A 21,475-nucleotide genomic window follows, 5' to 3' on the forward strand; every position below is an offset into this window, starting at 1 on the left:
TCAAACATATCCCTCTCAAGCAACCCTGCAATTAAGATACAAGAAGTCTCTTGTGTCCCCAACACACCTAATACACTTGTCAGATGTATAGGTGCACTAGTTCGGCGAAGAGATAGTGAAATACAAGTAATATGAATGATTGTAAGTAGTAATTGCAATCTAAAATAAAGATGGTAGCAAGCAAACATGTAACAGAACTTGTTGGAAACGGTGTTTCAATGCTTATAAACAAGGCCTAGGGATCATACTTTCACTAGTGGACACTCTCAACATTGATCACATAACTGAGTAAATAAATGCTTCTTTCTACACTCTCATGTTGGATAACAAACACCATTCATTGTGTAGGGCTACAAAAGCACACCTCAAGCCGGAGTAAACAAGCTCCACAACATCCGGAGTTCATATTTAAGATAACCTCTAGATTGCATAATAGACCGTTGCAATTTAGACCAAGTACTAACATAGCATACACACTGTCAACAATAGCTATGAAAGGGGGAATAGATCGCATCAATACTATCATAGTAATAGTTAACTTCATAATCTACAAGAGATTACAATCATAACCTATGTCAAGTACTACATGATGCACACACTGTCAACATTACATCATGGGGGAGGAATAGACTACTTTAATAACATCACTAGAGTAGCTCATAGATTAATAGTGATACAAAGCTCATGATCACATAAAGATCACATGGGAGAGAGAGATGAACCACATAGCTACCGGTAGAGCCGTCAGCCTTGGGGGAGAACTACTCCCTCCTCATCATGGGAGACAGCAACGGCGATGTAGATGGCGGTGGTGTCGATGGAGATGACTCCGGGGGCAATTCCCCGTCCCGGCGGCTGATACGTCTCCGACGTATCGATAATTTCTTATGTTCCATGCCACATTATTGATGATATCTACATGTTTTATGCATACTTTATGTCATATTTATGCATTTTCCGGCACTAACCTATTAACGAGATGCCAAAGAGCCAGTTGTTGTTTTCTGCTGTTTTTGGTTTCAGAAATCCTAGTAAGGAAATATTCTCGGAATTGGACGAAATCAACGTCCAGGGGCCTATTTTCACACAAAGCTTCCAGAAGACCGAAGGAGTCACGAAGTGGGGCCACGAGGTGGCCAGACACTAGGGCGGCGCGGCCCAAGCCCTGGCCGCGCCGGCCTAGTGTGTGGCCCCCCTGTCAGGCCCCCTGACCTATCTCCTCCGCCTACTTATAGCCTTCGTCGCGAAACCCCCAGTACTGAGAGCCACGATACGGAAAAGCTTCCAGAGACGCCGCCGCCGCCAATCCCATCTCGGGGGATTCAGGAGATCGCCTCCGGCACCCTGCCAGAGAGGGGAATCATCTCCCGGAGGACTCTTCACCGCCATGGTCGCCTCCGGAGTGATGAGTGAGTAGTTCACCCCTGGACTATGGGTCCATAGCAGTAGCTAGATGGTCGTCTTCTCCTAATTATGCTTCATTGTCGGGTCTTGTGAGCTGCCTAACATGATCAAGATCATCTATCTGTAATACTATATGTTGTGTTTGTTGGGATCCGATGGATAGAGAATACTATGTTATGTTGATTATCAATCTATTACCTATGTGTTGTTTATGATCTTGCATGCTCTCCGTTATTAGTAGAGGCTCTGGCCAAGTTTTTACTCTTAACTCCAAGAGGGAGTATTTATGCTCGATAGTGGGTTCATGCCTCCATTAAACTGCAGGACAAAGGACAGAAAGTTCTAAGGTTGTGGATGTGCTGTTGCCACTAGGGATAAAACATTGATGCTATGTCCGAGGATGTAGTTATTGATTACATTACGCACCATACTTAATGCAATTGTCTGTTGTTTTCAACTTAATACTGGAAGGGGTTCGGATGATAACCTGAAGGTGGACTTTTTAGGCATAGATGCATGCTGGATAGCGGTCTATGTACTTTGTCGTAATGCCCAATTAAATCTCACAATACTCATCATATCATGTATGTGCATTGTCATGCCCTCTCTATTTGTCAATTGCCCAACTGTAATTTGTTCACCCAACATGCTATTTATCTTATGGGAGAGACACCTCTAGTGAACTGTGGACCCCGGTCCATTCTTTTAATCGAATACAATCTACTGCAATACTTGTTCTACTGTTCTCTGCAAACAATCATCATCCACACTATACATCTAATCCTTTGTTACAGCAAGCCGGTGAGATTCACAACCTCACTGTTTCGTTGGGGCAAAGTACTTTGGTTGTGTTGTGCAGGTTCCACGTTGGCGCCGGAATCCCTGGTGTTGCGCCGCACTACATCTCGCCGCCATCAACCTTCAACGTGCTTCTTGACTCCTACTGGTTCGATAAACCTTGGTTTCTAACTGAGGGAAACTTACTGCTGTACGCATCACACCTTCCACTTGGGGTTCCCAACGGTCGCGTGCTGTACGCGTGTCAAGCTAAATTTCTGGCGCCGTTGCCGGGGAGATCAAGACACGCTGCAAGGGGAGTCTCCACATTCCAATCTCTTTACTTTGTTTTTGTCTTGCTTTATTTTATTTACTACTTTGTTTGCTGCACTAAAACAAAACACAAAAAAATTAGTTGCTAGTTTTACTTTACTTGCTATCTTATTTGCTATATTAAAAACACACAAAAATTAGTTACTTGCATTTACTTTATCTAGTTTGCTTTATTTACTGTTACTAAAATGAGTAATCCTGAAGTTGAAGTTCGTTCGTTTAAGCAACAAGGGGGAGAATGTTTAAAAGATGCTTGGTATAGAATTAGTGATGCCCATAATAGGTGCACTAAGAAACACTCCACCACTATCCTACTCAGGAATTTTTATATTGGTATCTCTAGCTGGAATAGGTATGTTCTTGATTGTCTCGCGGGAGGTAACTTCCTAGGTACTCCTGCCTTAGAAGCTAGTTGCATTATTGAGAGTCTATTTGGAATACCACCTGTTAATGAAGTTAAAATTGAAACCTCTCTTGAAGATGTCATGAAAAAGTTGGAAACCATAGAGCAAAACCTTCCAAGTATTGATACTACTTTGGGAGCATTACTTGATAGCACTGATAAACTTGATAAATCTCTAGGTGGAATTAATGAGAGAATCGCCATCTTAGAATCTTGTGCTATTCATGATAATCAAACCCAGAGGATTAGCGAACTTGAAGAGGCTATGGGAACATTGGGTTCAACCTTTTCATCTATAAAGTTTAGAGAGAAAGCTTATGTGGGTAAGTAGCAAAAGTTCATGTATGTCTCTAAGGTGCCTAAACCAAAAAGCTATTATAGGCCTAAAATTGATAAAGCTCTTAAAACCACTATAAATAAGGGAGCATCTAAGATCCCCAATGAGACAAATTGTGAAAATTATGATGTTGATGCTTCGTCTTTTGATAATACTTGATACACACTTTCTGCGCCTAGCTGAAAGGCGTTAAAGAAAAGCGCTTATGGGAGACAACCCATGTTTTTACTACAGTACCTTTATTTTATTTTTGAGTCTTGGAAGTTGTTACTACTGTAGCAACCTCTCCTTATCTTAGTTTTGTGCATTGTTGTGCCAAGTAAAGTCGTTGATAGAAAGGTTCATACTAGATTTGGATTACTGCGCATAAACAGATTTCTTTGCTGTCACGAATCTGGGCCTAATTCTCTATAGGTAACTCAGAAAATTATGGCAATTTACGTGAGTGATCCTCAGATATGTACGCAACTTTCATTCAATTTGAGCATTTTCATTTGAGCAAGTCTGGTGCCTCTTAGAAATTCGTCTTTACGAACTGTTCTGTTTTGACAGATTCTGCCTTTTATTTCGCATTGCCTGTTTTGCTATGCTTGATGGATTTTTCGATCCTATTAACTTTAAGTAGCTTTGTGCAATGTCTAGAAGTGTTAAGAATGATTGTGTCACCTCTGAACATGTAAATTTTAATTGTGCACTAACCCTCTAATGAGTTATTTTGAGTTTGGTGTGGAGGAAGTTTTCAAGGATCAAGAGAGGAAGATGATACAACATGATCAAGGAGAGTGAAAGCTCTAAGCTTGGGGACGCCCCGGTGGTTCACCCCTGCATATTTCAAGAAGACTCAAGCGTCTAAGCTTGGGGATGCCCAAGGCATCCCCTTCTTCATCGACAACATTATCAGGTTCCTCTAGTGAAACTATATTTTTATTCCATCACATCTTATGCACTTTGCTTGGAGCGTCGGTTTGTTTTTGTTTTGTTTGAATAAAATGGATCCTAGCATTCATTGTGTGGGAGAGAGACACGCTCCGCTGTTGCATATGGACAAATATGTCCTTAGGCTTTACTCATAATATTCATGGCGAAGGTTGAATCTTCTTCGTTAAATTGTTATATGGTTGTAAACGGGAAATGCTACAGGTAGTAATTGCTATAATGTCTTGGAAAATGTGATACTTGGCAATTGTTGTGCTCATGTTTAAGCTCTTGCATCATATACTTTGCACCTATTAATGAAGAAATATATAGAGCTTGCTAAAATTTGGTTTGCATAATTGGTCTCTCTAAGATCTAGATAATTTCTAGTAAAGAGTTTGAACAACAAGAAAGACGGTGTAGAGTCTTATAATGTTTACAATATGTCTTTTATGTGAGTTTTGCTGCACCGGTTCATCCTTGTGTTTGTTTCAAATAGCCTTGCTAGTCTAAGCCTTGTATCGAGAGGGAATACTTCTTATGCATCCAAAATCCTTGAGCCAACCACTATGCCATTTGTGTCCACCATACCTACCTACTACATGGTATTTCTCCGCCATTCCAAAGTAAATTGCTTGAGTGCTACCTTTAATGTCTTTGCAATATATAGATCATGGGACAAATAGCCTAAAAACTAATGTGGTATTGAATATGTACTTATGCACTTTATCTCTTATTAAGTTGCTTGTTGTGCGATAACCATGTTCCTGGCTGTAACACCCCTGTTTTTGCAAAACCTAGATTAGGGTTTGATTGTGCATCACTTGCATCATGTTATTTTCGTTTGAAAATATGCACAAAATTTTGAAGTTTCAAACAGATTTCAAAATGCAAAAGAATTAGGAAACAAAATAAAACAGAATTTTTGAAAAAGAGAGAGAAGAGAAACCCTCTCTATTTGGGCAGCAGCCCAACTATCTTCCCTCTCTTTCCTCTCTGCGCGGCCCAGCTACCAGTCCAGTTTGCCCAGCCCACCAACTCCCGTTCATCTTCTACCTTAGGATGCACGAAGCAGCTCGCTGTCGACCTCTGGTCGCTCGCCTGCGTCGAGATGAACGCCGCCGCCCCCGGGCGTCTACAAGACCCTCCCCGCCGCCAAGACATACCCTAGCTGCCCACAAACCCCCTCTCCTCTCTCCCGTCGCTCTTGCTATGAGCTCGCCGAAACCCTAGGTTCGGCCGCCGCGTTGCCCCAAAATTCTGAGCCACCCCGAGCTCCGCCTTGACGCCTGGAAACTCCTACTTGGCGCCCTGCGTCTCCTCGCTGACACACACAAGCCGAGAAGCCCGGAGCCGAGCCAATCGAGACCTCCGTCCCCGACGTCGGTCGCCGCCGTCGCCATCGATTCCGGCCGCCCCAGGCCTCCCCGACAAGCCCCTCGCGCTCCTGGTGAGCTGCTGGTGCCCATGCATCACTCGCCTTTCTTCCTTCTAGCCTGTAACGCCGCCGCGCCGCACGTCTGCGACCGCCGCCGCTCGGCCTCGTCGCCGGCCATGTCCCGTCGACCATTTGCTAGTGGTGCCGCCTCCGTTCGGTTCGTTCTGATCTTCCGCATCCAACACACACGCTCGCGCTGCCCTGCACAGCCTCCTCCGTCATGTCCGTGCGCGAGCAGAGAGAGAGCAGTAGCACAAAGTTCAGTTCGAAGCAAAACACAGAACAAGGGCGCTTCGGCTACAGCTCAATAATACGTTCAGTAAAATATTCGTTAGATGGCCGGAGCTAATTCTACTGGGGTGTTGTCCATGTTTAAATGCCTGTATATACACAGTCTTTGTACGGGAGATCCCTGAATGCATCCGTTGTTGGGTCGTTCATCTCTAGTGAAATCCCGTTCTGAGCAAATACGAGCAAAACTGAAACATACTATTTCCTATTTCACAAAGCCATCAGTTCACAGTACTGGTTGTATTCAGCATCTATACCCAGGTTCCAGTTTAGTTTGGTGTTTGAGCTAGTTTCTCTACCCATACTTCAGTTAAAACTCTACAGTACAAACATCTAAACTCAGTGATGGGTAGCAAAATTCGTGAGCATCGTTTCAGACAGTTTAAAAGACCAATTTCGTATTCTGCTTTCCATTTTCAGAAAATATCGAAACTTGTAAAATTCATAACTTATTCATTTTAAATCATAAAAATATGTATAATATATCAAAATTTTCAGAAATATGAGATCTACAATTTGGTTACAAAATCATGCATTGTTAAACAACTTGAAACCTAGTTGTTGTAGAAGAACTAAAATGAACCCCTCTGAGGTTTTCGGAACTACTAACCCTGGTTCGCCGAAATTCAGTTAAATTGATGATGTCTTAGGGTTACTTAGTACCTAATTAACATGTCATGTCATCATTCTTGTATGCGCATTGCATCGATGCCATGTGTTGATTGTTGTTCTACCTTTCCGGTATTTGCTTCTTCATGATCGATAGGGCAAGTGCCGAGACGATGAAGATCGACATCACCGAAGGTCAATGTTTGTCCACCGACGAACAAGTCAAGCATGGGATCTCCGAAGATCCACATTGGTTTGTCAGGGACAAAGGCAAGCCCTAGCCTGGTTCATATTATGATTTCGAAATGCTTTTACTTCTGGTTTCTACATAATGCATTCGATTCCAATATGCTTTATCGGCAGATATAGTTATCCTATGTGTGTTGCATTTACCATCCTTGTAGCCTAAATACCCTGATCCACTGCTCCCAGCAAGACTAGGTTTGGGCTATGTGTGCATCGCTAGAGCTGTTATATCGGATATGCTTAGCCATGCTTAGTTGACGAATCCTGATCCATCCGGTTGATGAATCAGAGCTGCGAATGAACCTAGTATGGCAGGATGACGTGGTAAGATCAGTGATGATAATTAAACATGCTTAAAGGCTTGGATGGGCCGCCACATGGGGATGTGGTGATTTGACTCGTTCTCGTCGATACTAGGACCTGAGTTCTCGCCTTCGGAACCAAGACTGAGCGTACAACCACACGGGGCCCATGGGAACCCCTTGGCCCGAACTTGCCTAGCTTACCCATGAGTCAATTAGTTTGCGAGTTCCATTTGGCATTCTGCATGGCGAAGGCGTGGAAAAGGTTTTCAAAGGTGCATCATACAGGGCGTGGCCGGGGTGAAGGATGCTGGAGGCATTGAACTGGATCCCCTGCACACAATGACCGGGACCGCCTCGGAGAATGGCTACCTACGATGACAGAGCTCCCCAGTTAGATTGACTCATGGAATAGGCGAAGCAAGGGAAAGGTTTTGGTCGACCACCCTCTGCCGGCACACCAAGGAAGTGTGCTAACGTTCTGGCATTAAGAGTCGGTCGGCGCGTGTGGGTAAAGTTGTACACCCTTGCAGGGTAAATCTTTTCGAAAAGCCGTGTCCACGGTTACGAACGACTTGGTGATGGATTATGTGATCATAGACAACATGAACCTAATCGTAAAACTTGGAATCAATGTGTGATAAGGATCCCTCCTCAGGGTATCGAGGGGGTGATCCTAGTGGATAGGTTCAGCATATGATGAAGATTCGGTGGATTCAATATGATGATTAGTAGAGCTAGTGATATCGCTCTCTTATCCCCTTTTAAAATGATCTGAGTAGACAAGCTTCTGCTCCCTCCTGTTTATAAAGGAAAACTGGCTTTCTGCAAAATAAGCTCCACATAAAGCCTCGCATACCAGCTTTGCTAAAAGGTTGTACTAAGTCTTGCTGAGTCCCTGTACTCAGCTTTGCATGCTTTGTTTCAGAAGAAGTCACTCCAACAAGTGAAGGTTTCTAGGTCGACATCGACGAGTAGCTTGGGATTCCCAGGTGGCAGCCTGGAATCTATGGGCTGGGACGTCACTGTTATGCTCCTGGCCTCTTAGGCCTTTTGCTATCTTGCTATTTAGAATAGCATAACTTCGCTTCCGTTGATTGATGAAATGTCAGGTCGGTGACCTCTGCTTGTAACACTTTGGTTCTTTGCTTAGTTATGAGCTTGTATTACTTCTTGAGTCGTAGAGTCACTGTTGTGTTACCGATTCTCACCCTGTAGGCCCTAGAGATCTAGGTTAGGCTTATGCCAGATGCAGATCTGGGTTTGTCTAGCCTACGACCTCCCGGGGGTCCCGACAGACGCCATCAACTACTCTTTGTTGAATATCATGTGAGTTGCTATGCATGTCCGTCTTGTCTGAAGTAAGGGAGATTTACCGCTAGAATGGTTAGAGCATGCATAATGTTAGAGAAGAACATTGGGCCGTGATGGCGTGTAACTCACACGTTCGTTGGGAACCCCAAGAGGAAGGTATGATGCGCACAGCAGCAAGTTTTCCCTCAGAAAGAAACCAAGGTTTATCGAACCAGGAGGAGCCAAGAAGCACGTTGAAGGTTGATGGCGGCGGGATGTAGTGCGGCGCAACACCAGGGATTCCGGCGCCAACGTGGAACCTGCACAACACAACCAAAGTATTTTGCCCCAACGAAACAGTGAGGTTGTCAATCTCACCGGCTTGCTGTAACAAAGGATTAACCGTATTGTGTGGAAGATGATTGTTTGCGTAAAACAGAGAGAACAAAGATTGCAAGAGATTGTATTTCAAGATAGAGAATTGGACCGGGGTCCACAGTTCACTAGAGGTGTCTCTCCCATAAGATAAACAAGATGTTGGGTGAACAAATTACAGCTTGGGCAATTGACAAATAAAGAGGGCATGACCATGCACATACATATTATGATGAGTATAGTGAGATTTAATTGGGCATTACGACAAAGTACATAGACCGCCATCCAAAGATGCATCTATGCCTAAAAAGTCCACCTTCGTGTTATCATCCGAACCCCCTCCAAAAGTATTAAGTTGCTAACAACAAACTCTTGCTTTAAGTATTGCGCGTACTGTAACTAGTAACTACATCCTTGAACATAGCACTAATGTTTTATCCCTAGTGGCAACAAAGACATCCACAACCTTAGAACTTTCTGACACTGTCCCAGATATCAATGGAGGCATGAACCCACTATCGAGCATAAATACTCCCTCTTGGAGTTACAAGCATCTACTTGGCCAGAGCATCTACTAGTAACGGAGAGCATGCAAGATCATAAACAACACATAGACATAACTTTGATAATCAACATAACAAGTATTCTCTATTCATCGGATCCCAACAAACGCAACATATAGAATTACAGATAGATGATCTTGATCATGTTAGGCAGCTCACAAGATTCGACAATGAAGCACAATGGGGAGAAGACAACCATCTAGCTACTGCTATGGACCCATAGTCCAGGGGTAGACTACTCACACATCACTCCGGAGGCGACCATGGCGGCGTAGAGTCCTCCGGGAGATGATTCCCCTCTCCGCAGGTGCCGGAGGCGATCTCCCGGATCCCCCGAGATGGGATCGGCGGCTGCGGCGTCTCGGAAGGTTTTCCGTATCGTGGCTCTCGTTACTGGGGGTTTCGCGAATGAGGATTTAATTAGGCGGAAGGGCAGGTCAGAGGCGGCACGAGGGCCCCACACCACAGGCCGCGCGGCCAAGGGGGGGCCGCGCCGCCCTAGGGTGTGGCCACCTCGTGGCCCCACTTCGTCTCCTCTTCGGACTTCTGGAAGCTTCGTGGCAAAATAGGACCCTGGGCGTTGATTTCGTCCAATTCCGAGAATATTTCGTTACTAGGATTTCTGAAACCAAAAACAGCAGAAAAACAAGAATCGGCACTTCGGCATCTTGTTAATAGGTTAGTTCCAGAAAATGCACGAATATGACATAAAGTGTGCATAAAACATGTAGATAACATCAATAATGTGGCATGGAACATAAGAAATTATCGATACGTCGGAGACGTATCAGCATCCCCAAGCTTAGTTCTGCTCGTCCTGAGCAGGTAAAATGATAACACAGATAATTTCTGGAGTGACATGCCATCATAACCTTGGTCATACTATTTGTAAAGCATATGTAGTGAATGCAGCGATCAAAACAATGTATATGACATGAGTAAACAAGTGAATCATAAAGCAAAGACTTTTCATGAATATCACTTCAAGACAAGCATCAATAAGTCTTGCATAAGAGTTAACTCATAAAGCAATAATTCAAAGTAAAGGTATTGAAGCAACACAAAGGAAGATTAAGTTTCAGCGGTTGCTTTCAACTTGTAACATGTATATCTCATGGATATTGTCAACATAGAGTAATATAATAAGTGCAATAAGCAAATATGTAGGAATCAATGCACAGTTCACACAAGTGTTTGCTTCTTGAGGTGGAGAGAAATAGGTGAACTGACTCAACATTGAAAGTAAAAGAATGGTCCTCCATAGAGGAAAAGCATCGATTGCTATATTTGTGCTAGAGCTTTGATTTTGAAAACATGAAACAATTTTGTCAACGGTAGTAATAAAGCATATGTATCATGTAAATTATATCTTACAAGTTGCAAGCCTCATGCATAGTATACTAATAGTGCCCGCACCTTGTCCTAATTAGCTTGGACTACCGGATCATCGCAATGCACATGTTTTAACCAAGTGTCACAAAGGGGTACCTCTATGCCGCCTGTACAAAGGTCTAAGGAGAAAGCTCGCATTGGATTTCTCGCTATTGATTATTCTCAACTTAGACATCCATACCGGGACAACATAGACAACAGATAATGGACTCCTCTTTTATGCATAAGCATGTAACAACAATTAATAATTTTCTCATATGAGATTGAGGATATATGTCCAAAACTGAAACTTCCACCATGGATCATGGCTTTAGTTAGCGGCCCAATGTTCTTCTCTAACAATATGCATGCTTAACCATAAGGTGGTAGATCTCTCTTACTTCGTACAAGACGAACATGCATAGCAACTCACATGAAATTCAACAAAGAGTAGTTGATGGCGTCCCCAAAGGAACATGGTTATCGCACAACAAGCAACTTAATAAGGGATAAAGTGCATAATTACATATTCAATACCACAATAGTTTTTAAGCTATTTGTCCCATGAGCTATATATTGCAAAGGTGAATGATGGAATTTTAAAGGTAGCACTCAAGCAATTACTTTGGAATGGCGGAAAATACCATGTAGTAGGTAGGTATGGTGGACACAAATGGCATAGTGGTTGGCTCAAGTATTTTGGATGCATGAGAAGTAATCCCTCTCGATACAAGGTTTAGGCTAGCAAGGTTATTTGAAACAAACACAAGGATGAACCGGTGCAGCAAAACTCACATAAAAGACATATTGAAAACATTATAAGACTCTACACCGCCTTCCTTGTTGTTCAAACTCAATACTAGATATTATCTAGACCTTAGAGAAACCAAATATGCAAACCAAATTTTAGCATGCTCTATGTATTTCTTCATTAATGGGTGCAAAGCATATGATGCAAGAGCTTAAACATGAGCACAACAATTGCCAAGTATCACATTACCCAAGACATTTATAGCAATTACTACATGTATCATTTTCCAATTCCAACCATATAACAATTTAACGAAGGAGAAACTTCGCCATGAATACTATGAGTAGAAACTAAGGACATACTTGTCCATATGCTACAGCGGAGCGTGTCTCTCTCCCATAAAGTGAATGCTAGGATCCATTTTATTCAAACAAAACAAAAACAAAAACAAACCGACGCTCCAAGCAAAGCACATAAGATGTGATGGAATAAAAATATAGTTTCAGGGGAGGAACCTGATAATGTTGTCGATGAAGAAGGGGATGCCTTGGGCATCCCCAAGCTTAGACGCTTGAGTCTTCTTGATATATGCAGGGGTGAACCACCGGGGCATCCCCAAGCTTAGAGCTTTCACTCTCCTTGATCATGTTGCATCATACTCCTCTCTTGATCCTTGAAAACTTCCTCCACACCAAACTTAGAACAACTCATTAGAGAGTTAGCGACAATAAAAATTAACATGTTCAAAGGTGACACAATCATTCTTAACACTTCTGGACATTGCATAAAGCTACTGGACATTAGTGGATCAAAGAAATTCATCCAACATAGCAAAAGAGGCAATGCGAAATAAAATGCAGAATCTGTCAAAACAGAACAGTTCGTATTGACGAATTTTATCGAGGCACCAGACTTGCTCAAATGAAAATGCTCAAATTGAATGAAAGTTGCGTACATATCTGAGGATCACTCACGTAAATTGGCATAATTTTCTGAGTTACCTACAGGGAAAACAGCCCAGATTTGTGACAGCAAAGAAATCTGTTTCTGCGCAGTAATCCAAATCTAGTATGAACTTTTCTATCAACGACTTTACTTGGCACAACAAAACACTAAACTAAGATAAGGAGAGGTTGCTACAGTAGTAAACAACTTCCAAGACACAAAATAAAAACAAAGTACTGTAGGTAAAAACATGGGTTGTCTCCCACAAGCGCTTTTCTTTAACGCCTTTCAGCTAGGCGCAGAAAGTGTGTATCAAGTATTATCAAGAGACGAAGTGTCAACATCATAATTTGTTCTCATAATAGAATCAAAAGGTAACTTCATTCTCTTTCTAGGGAAGTGTTCCATACCTTTCTTGAGAGGAAATTGATATTTTGTATTACCTTCCTTCATATCAATGATAGCACCAACAGTTCGAAGAAAAGGTCTTCCCAATATAATGGGACAAGATGCATTGCATTCAATATCCAAGACAACAAAATCAACGGGGACAAGGTTATTGTTAACGGTAATGCGAACATTATCAACTTTCCCCAAAGGTTTCTTTGTAGAATGATCAGCAAGATTAACATCCAAATAACAATTTTTCAATGGTGGCAAGTCAAGCATATTATAAATTTTCTTAGGCATAACAGAAATACTTGCACCAAGATCACATAAAGCATTACAATCAAAATCTTTAACCTTCATTTTAATGATGGGCTCCCAACCATCCTCTAGCTTTTTAGGAATAGAGGCTTCGCGCTCTAGTTTCTCTTCTCTAGCTTTTATGAGAGCATTTGTAATATGTTGTGTGAAAGCCAAATTTATAGCACTAGCATTAGGACTTTTAGCAAGTTTTTGCAAGAACTTTATAACTTCAGAGATGTGGCAATCATCAAAATTCAAACCATTATAATCTAAAGCAATGGGATCATCATCCCCAATGTTGGAAAAAATTTCAGCAGCTTTTATCACAGAGCTTTAAATAGCCTTAGCAGTTTCGGGCAGTTTCTCGCGCTTTGCATTAGAAGTGGAAACATTGCTAACACCAATTCTTTTATTATTAATAGTAGGAGGTGCAGCAACATGTCTAGCATTAGCATTACTAGTGGTGGTAATAGTCCAAACTTTAGCTACATTCTTCTCTTTAGCTAGTTTTTCATTTTCTTCTCTATCCCACCTAGCACGTAGTTCAGCCATCAATCTTATATTCTCATTAATTCTAACTTGGATGGCATTTGCTGTAGTAACAATTTTATTTTCAATATCCCTACTAGGCATAACTTTCGATTTCAAGAGATCAACATCAGAGGCAAGACTATCGACTTTAGAAGCAAGTATATCAATTTTCCCAAGCTTTTCTTCAACAGATTTGTTAAAAGCAGTTTGTGTACTAATAAATTTTTTAAGCATGGCTTCAAGTCCAGGGGGTGTGTTCCTATTATTGTTGTAAGAATTCCCATAAGAATTACCATAGCCGTTGCCATTATTATAAGGATATGGCCTATAGTTGTTACTAGAATTGTTCCGGTAAGCATTGTTGTTGAAATTACTATTTTTAATGAAGTTTACATCAACATGTTCTTCTTGTGCAACCAATGAAGCTAACGGAACATTATTAGGATCAATATTAGTCCTATCATTCACAAGCATAGACATAATAGCATCAATCTTATCACTCAAGGAAGAGGTTTCTTCGACAGAATTTACCTTCTTACCTTGTGGAGCTCTTTCCGTGTGCCATTCAGAGTAGTTGATCATCATATTATCAAGAAGCTTTGTTGCTTCACCAAGAGTGATGGACATAAAGGTACCTCCAGCAGCTGAATCTAATAAATTCCGCGAAGAAAAATTTAGTCCTGCATAGAAGGTTTGGATGATCATCCAAGTAGTCAGTCCATGGGTTGGACAATTTTTAACCAGAGATTTCATTCTTTCCCAAGCTTGAGCAACATGTTCAGTATCTAATTGTTTAAAATTCATTATGCTACTCCTCAAAGATATAATTTTAGCAGGGGGATAATATCTACCAATAAAAGCATCCTTGCATTTAGTCCATGAATCAATACTATTCTTAGGCAGAGATAGCAACCAATCTTTAGCTCTTCCTCTTAATGAGAAAGGGAACAATTTTAATTTTATAATGTCACCATCTACATCTTTATACTTTTGCATTTCACATAGTTCAACAAAATTATTAAGATGGGCAGCAGCATCATCCGAACTACCACTGCAGAAAATTGCTCTCGCATAACAAGATTCAAGAAAGGTGTTTAATTTCAAAGAATTCTGCTGTAGTAGGTGGAGCACTAGGTGTGCATAAGAAATCATTATTATTTGTGGTTGTGAAGTCACACAACTTAGTATTTTCAGGGTTGGCCATTTTAGCAACAGTAAATAAAGCAAATTAGATAAAGTAAATGCAAGTAACTAATTTTTTTGTGTTTTTGATATAGCAAACAAGATAGCAAATAAAGTAAAACTAGCAACTAATTTTTTTGTATTTTGATTTAGTGCAGCAAACAAAGTAGTAAATAAAACTAAGCAAGACAAAAACAAAGTAAAGAGATTGAGAAGTGGAGACTCCCCTTGCAGCGTGTCTTGATCTCCCCGGCAACGGCGCCTAAAAAGAGCTTGATGGCGTGTAACTCACACGTTCATTGGGAACCCCAAGAGGAAGGTATGATGCACACAGCAGCAAGTTTTCCCTCGTAAAGAAACCAAGGTTTATCGAACCAGGAGGAGCCAAGAAGCACGTTGAAGGTTGATGGCGGCGGGATGTAGTGCGGCGCAACACCAGGGATTCCGGCGCCAACGTGGAACCCGCACAACACAACCAAAGTACTTTGCCCCAACGAAACAAAGGAGGTTGTCAATCTCACCGGCTTGCTGTAACAAAGGATTAACCGTATTGTGTGGAAGATGATTGTTTGCAGAAAACAGTAGAACAGTATTGCAGTAGATTGTATTTCAGTATAGAGAATTGGACCGGGGTCCACAATTCACTAGAGGTGTCTCTCCCATAAGATAAACAGCATGTTGGGTGAACAAATTACAGTTGGGCAATTGACAAATAAAGAGGGCATGACCATGCACATACATATTATGATGAGTATAGTGAGATTTAATTGGGCATTACGACAAAGTACATAGACCGCCATCCAAAGCATGCATCTATGCCTAAAAAGTCCACCTTCAAAGTTATCATCCGAACCCTCCAAACATTAAGTTGCTAACAACAGACAATTGCATTAAGTATTGCGCGTAATGTAACTAGTAACTACATCCTTGAACATAGCACTAATGTTTTATCCCTAGTGGCAACAAGCACATCCACAACCTTAGAACTCTCTCGTCACCGTCCCATATATCAATGGAGGCATGAACCCACTATCGAGCATAAATACTCCCTCTTGGAGTTACAAGCATCTACTTGGCCAGAGCATCTACTAGTAACGGAGAGCATGCAAGATCATAAACAACACATAGACATAACTTTGATAATCAACATAACAAGTATTCTCTATTCATCGGATCCCAACAAACGCAACATATAGAATTACAGATAGATGATCTTGATCATGTTAGGCAGCTCACAAGATCCGACAATGAAGCACAATGGGGAGAAGACAACCATCTAGCTACTGCTATGGACCCATAGTCCAGGGGTAGACTACTCACACATCACTCCGGAGGCGACCATGGCGGCGTAGAGTCCTCCGGGAGATGATTCCCCTCTCCGGCAGGGTGCCGGAGGCGATCTCCTGGGTCCCCCGAGATGGGATCGGCAGCGGCGTCTCTGGAAGGTTTTCCGTATCGTGGCTCTCGGTACTGGGGGTTTCGCGACGGAGGCTTTAAGTAGGCGGAAGGGCAGGTCAGGAGGCGGCACGAGGGCCCCACACCACAGGGCCGCGCGGTCAAGGGGGGGGCCGCGCCGCCCTAGGGTGTGGCCACCTCGTGGCCCCACTTCGTCTCCTCTTCGGACTTCTGGAAGCTTCGTGGCAAAATAGGACCCTGGGCGTTGATTTCGTCCAATTCCGAGAATATTTCGTTACTAGGATTTCTGAAACCAAAAACAGCAGAAAACAAAGAATCGGCACTTCGGCATCTTGTTAATAGGTTAGTTCCAGAAAATGCACGAATATGACATAAAGTGTGCATAAAACATGTAGATAACATCAATAATGTGGCATGGAACATAAGAAATTATCGATACGTCGGAGACGTATCAGGCCGCTAACTAAAGCCATGATCCATGGTGGAAGTTTCAGTTTTGGACAAATATCCTCTATCTCATATGAGAAAATTAACTGTTGTTGAATGCTTAAGCATTAAAGAGGAGTCCATTATCTGTTGTCTATGTTGTCCCGGTATGGATGTCTAAGTTGAGAATAATCAATAGCGAGAAATCCAATGCGAGCTTTCTCCTTAGACCTTTGTACAGGCGGCATAGAGGTACCCCTTTGTGACACTTGGTTAAAACATATGTATTGCGATGATAATCCAGGTAATCCGAGCTAATTAGGACAAGGTGCGGGCACTATTAGTATACTATGCATGAGGCTTGCAACTTGTAGGATATAATTTACATAACACATATGCTTTATTACTACCGTTGACAAAATTGTTTCTTGTTTTCAAAACCAAAACTCTAGCACAAATATAGCAATCGATGCTTCCCTCTGCGAAGGGCCATTCTTTTACTTTTATGTTGAGTCAGTTCACCTATTTCTCTCCATCTCAAGAAGCAAACACTTGTGTGAACTGTGCATTGATTCCTACATACTTGCATATTGCACTTGTTATATTACTTTACATTGACAATATCCATGAGATATACATGTTATAAGTTGAAAGCAACCGCTGAAACTTAATCTTCCTTTGTGTTGCTTCAATACCTTTACTTTGAATTATTGCTTTATGAGTTAACTCTTATGCAAGACTTATTGATGCTTGTCTTGAAGTACTATTCATGAAAAGTCTTTGCTATATGATTCATTTGTTTACTCATGTCATTTACATTGTTTGGATCGCTGCATTCATTACATATGCTTACAATAGTATGATCAAGGTTATGATGGCATGTCACTCCAGAAATTACCTTTGTTATCGTTTACCTGCTCGGGACGAGCAGAAACTAAGCTTGGGGATGCTGATACATCTCCGACGTATCGATAATTTCTTATGTTCCATGGCACATTATTGATGATATCTACATGGTTTATGCATACTTTATGTCATATTTATGCATTTTCCGGCACTAACCTATTAACGAGATGCCGAAGAGCCAGTTGTTGTTTTCTGCTGTTTTTGGTTTCAGAAATCCTAGTAAGGAAATATTCTCGGAATTGGACGAAATCAACGCCCAGGGGCCTATTTTCACATGAAGCTTCCAGAAGACCGAAGGAGTCACGAAGTGGGGCCACGAGGTGGCCAGACACTAGGGTGGCGCGGCCCAAGCCCTGGCCGCGCCGGCCTAGTGTGTGGGCCCCCTGTCAGGCCCCCTGACCTATCTCCTCCGCCTACTTATAGCCTTCGTCGCGAAACCCCCAGTACCGAGAGCCACGATACGGAAAACCTTCCAGAGACGCCGCCGCCGCCAATCCCATCTCGGGGGATTCAGGAGATCGCCTCCGGCACCCTGCCGGAGAGGGGAATCATCTCCCGGAGGACTCTTCACCACCATGGTCGCCTCCGGAGTGATGAGTGAGTAGTTCACCCCTGGACTATGGGTCCATAGCAGTAGCTAGATGGTCGTCTTCTCCTAATTGTGCTTCACTGTTGGATCTTGTGAGCTGCCTAACATGATCAAGATCATCTATCTGTAATGCTATATGTTGTGTTTGTTGGAATCCGATGGATAGAGAATACTATGTTATGTTGATTATAAATCTATTATCTATGTGTTGTTTGTGATCTTGCATGCTCTCCGTTATTAGTAGAGGCTCTGGCCAAGTTTTTACTCTTAACTCCAAGAGGGAGTATTTATGCTCGATAGTGGGTTCATGCCTCCATTAAATCTGGGACAAGGATGTAAAGTTCTAAGGTTGTGGATGTGCTGTTGCCACTAGGGATAAAACATTGATGCTATGTTCGAGGATGTAGTTATTGATTACATTACGCACCATACTTAATGCAATTGTCTGTTGTTTGCAACTTAATACTGGAAGGGGTTCGGATGATAACCTGAAGGTGGACTTTTTAGGCATAGATGCATGCTGGATAGCGATCTATGTACTTTGTCGTAATGCCCAATTAAATCTCACAATACTCATCATATCATGTATGTGCATTGTCATGCCCTCTCTATTTGTCAATTGCCCAACTGTAATTTGTTCACCCAACATGCTATTTATCTTATGGGAGAGACACCTCTAGTGAACTGTGGACCCCGGTCCATTCTTTTAATCGAATACAATCTACTGCAATACTTGTTCTACGGTTTTCTACAAACAATCATCATCCACACTATACATCTAATTCTTTGTTACAGCAAGCCGGTGAGATTGACAACCTCACTGTTTCGTTGGGGCAAAGTACTTTGGTTGTGTTGTGAAGGTTCCACATTGGCGCCGGAATCCCTGGTGTTGCGCCGCACTACATCTCGCCGCCATCAACCTTCAACGTGCTTCTTGGCTCCTACTGGTTCGATAAACCTTGGTTTCTTACTGAGGGAAAACTTGCCGCTGTACGCATCACACCTTCCTCTTGGGGTTCCCAACGGACGCGTGCTGTACGCGTATCAAGACTGTTTTCTGGCGCCGTTGCCGGGGAGATCAAGACACGCTGCAAGGGGAGTCTCCGCCTCCAATCTCTTTACTTTGTTTTTGTCTTGCTTTATTTTATTTACTACTTTGTTTGCTGCATTAAATCAAAATACAAAAAAAATTAGTTGCTAGTTTTACTTTATTTGCTGTCTTGTTTGCTATATCAAAAACACAAAAAAATTAGTTACTTGCATTTACTTTATCTAGTTTGCTTTATTTACTATTGCTAAAATGGGTACTCCTGAAAATAGTAAGTTGTGTGACTTCACAACCACAAATAATAATGATTTCTTATGCACACCTATTGCTCCACCTGCTACTACAGCAGAATTCTTTAAAATTAAACCTGCTTTACTAAATCTTGTTATGCGAGAGCAATTTTCTGGTGTTAGTTCTGATGATGCTGCTGCCCATCTCAATAATTTTGTTGAATTATGTGAAATGCAAAAGTATAAGGATGTAGATGGTGACATAATAAAATTAAAATTGTTTCCTTTCTCATTAAGAGGAAGAGCTAAAGATTGGTTGCTATCTCTGCCTAAGAATAGTATTGATTCATGGACTAAATGCAAGGATGCTTCTATTGGTAGATATTATCCCCCTGCTAAAATTATATCTTTGAGGAGTAGCATAATGAATTTTAAACAATTGGATACTGAGCATGTTGCACAAGCTTGGGAAAGAATGAAATCTTTGGTTAAAAATTGCCCAACCCATGGACTGACTACTTGGATGATCATCCAAACCTTTTATGAAGGACTGAATTTTTCTTTGCGGAACCTATTGGATTCAGCTGCTGGAGGTACCTTTATGTCCATCACTCTTGGCGAAGCAACAAAGCTTCTTGATAATATGATGATTAATTACTCTGAATGGCACACAGAAAGAGCTCCACAAGGTAAGAAGGTAAATTCTGTCGAAGAAACCTCCTCCTTGAGTGATAAGATTGATGCTATTATGTCTATGCTTGTGAATGGTAGGACTAATGTTGATCCTAATAATGTTCTGTTAGCGTCATTGGTTGCTCAAGAAGAACATGTTGATGTAAACTACATTAAAAATAATAATTTCAACAACAATGCTTACCGGAACAATTCTAGTAACAACTATAGGCCATATCCTTATAATAATGGCAACGGCTATGGTAATTCTTATGGGAATTCTTACAACAATAATAGGAATACACCCCCTGGACTTGAAGCTATGCTTAAAGAATTTATTAGTACACAAACTGCTTTTAACAAATCTGTTGAAGAAAAGCTTGAGAAAATTGATATACTTGCTTCTAGAGTCGATAGTCTTGCTGCTGATGTTGATCTTTTGAAATCGAAAGTTATGCCTAATGAAAATCATAATAATAATAAGATTGTTACTACAGCAAATGCCATCCAAGTTAGAATTAATGAGAATATAAGATTGATGGCCGAATTGCGTGCTAGGTGGGAAAAAGAAGAAAATGAAAAAGAAGATAATATAGCTAAAGTTTGGACTATTACCACCACTAGTAATGCTAATGCTTCACATGTTGCTGCACCTCCTACTATTAATGATAAAATAATTGGTGTTGGCAATGTTTCTACTTCTAATGCAAAGCGCGAAAAATTGCCTGAAACTGCTAAAACCGCTGAAACTGCCTGTGATAAAACTGCTGAATTTTTTTCCAACATTGGGGACAATGATCCCATTGCTTTAGATTATAATGGTTTGGATTTTGATGATTGTCACATCTCTGAAGTTATAAAGTTCTTACAAAAACTTGCTAAGAGTCCTAATGCTAGTGCTATAAATTTGGCTTTCACGAAACATATTACAAATGCTCTCATAAAAGCTAGAGAAGAGAAACTAGAACGCGAAACTTCTATTCCTAGGAAGTTAGAGGATGGTTGGGAGCCCATCATTAATATGAAGGTCAATGACTTTGATTTTAATGCTTTATGTGATCTTGGTGCAAGTATTTCCGTTATGCCTAAGAAAATCTATAATATGCTTGACTTGCCACCATTGAAAAATTGTTATTTGGATGTTAATCTTGCTGATAATTCTACAAAGAAACCTTTGGGGAGAGTTGATAATGTTCGCATTACCGTTAACAATAACCTTGTCCCCGTTGATTTTGTTGTCTTGGATATTGAATGCAATGCATCTTGTCCCATTATATTGGGAAGACCTTTTCTTCGAACTGTTGGTGCTATCATTGATATGAAGGAAGATAATATTAAATATCAATTTCCTCTCAAGAAAGGTATGGAACACTTCCCTAGAAAGAGAATGAAGATACCTTTTTATTCTATCATTAGAACAAATTATGATGTT

This window comes from Lolium perenne, chromosome 7, assembly GCF_019359855.2.
Source record: "Lolium perenne isolate Kyuss_39 chromosome 7, Kyuss_2.0, whole genome shotgun sequence".
Taxonomy (NCBI): domain Eukaryota; kingdom Viridiplantae; phylum Streptophyta; class Magnoliopsida; order Poales; family Poaceae; genus Lolium; species Lolium perenne.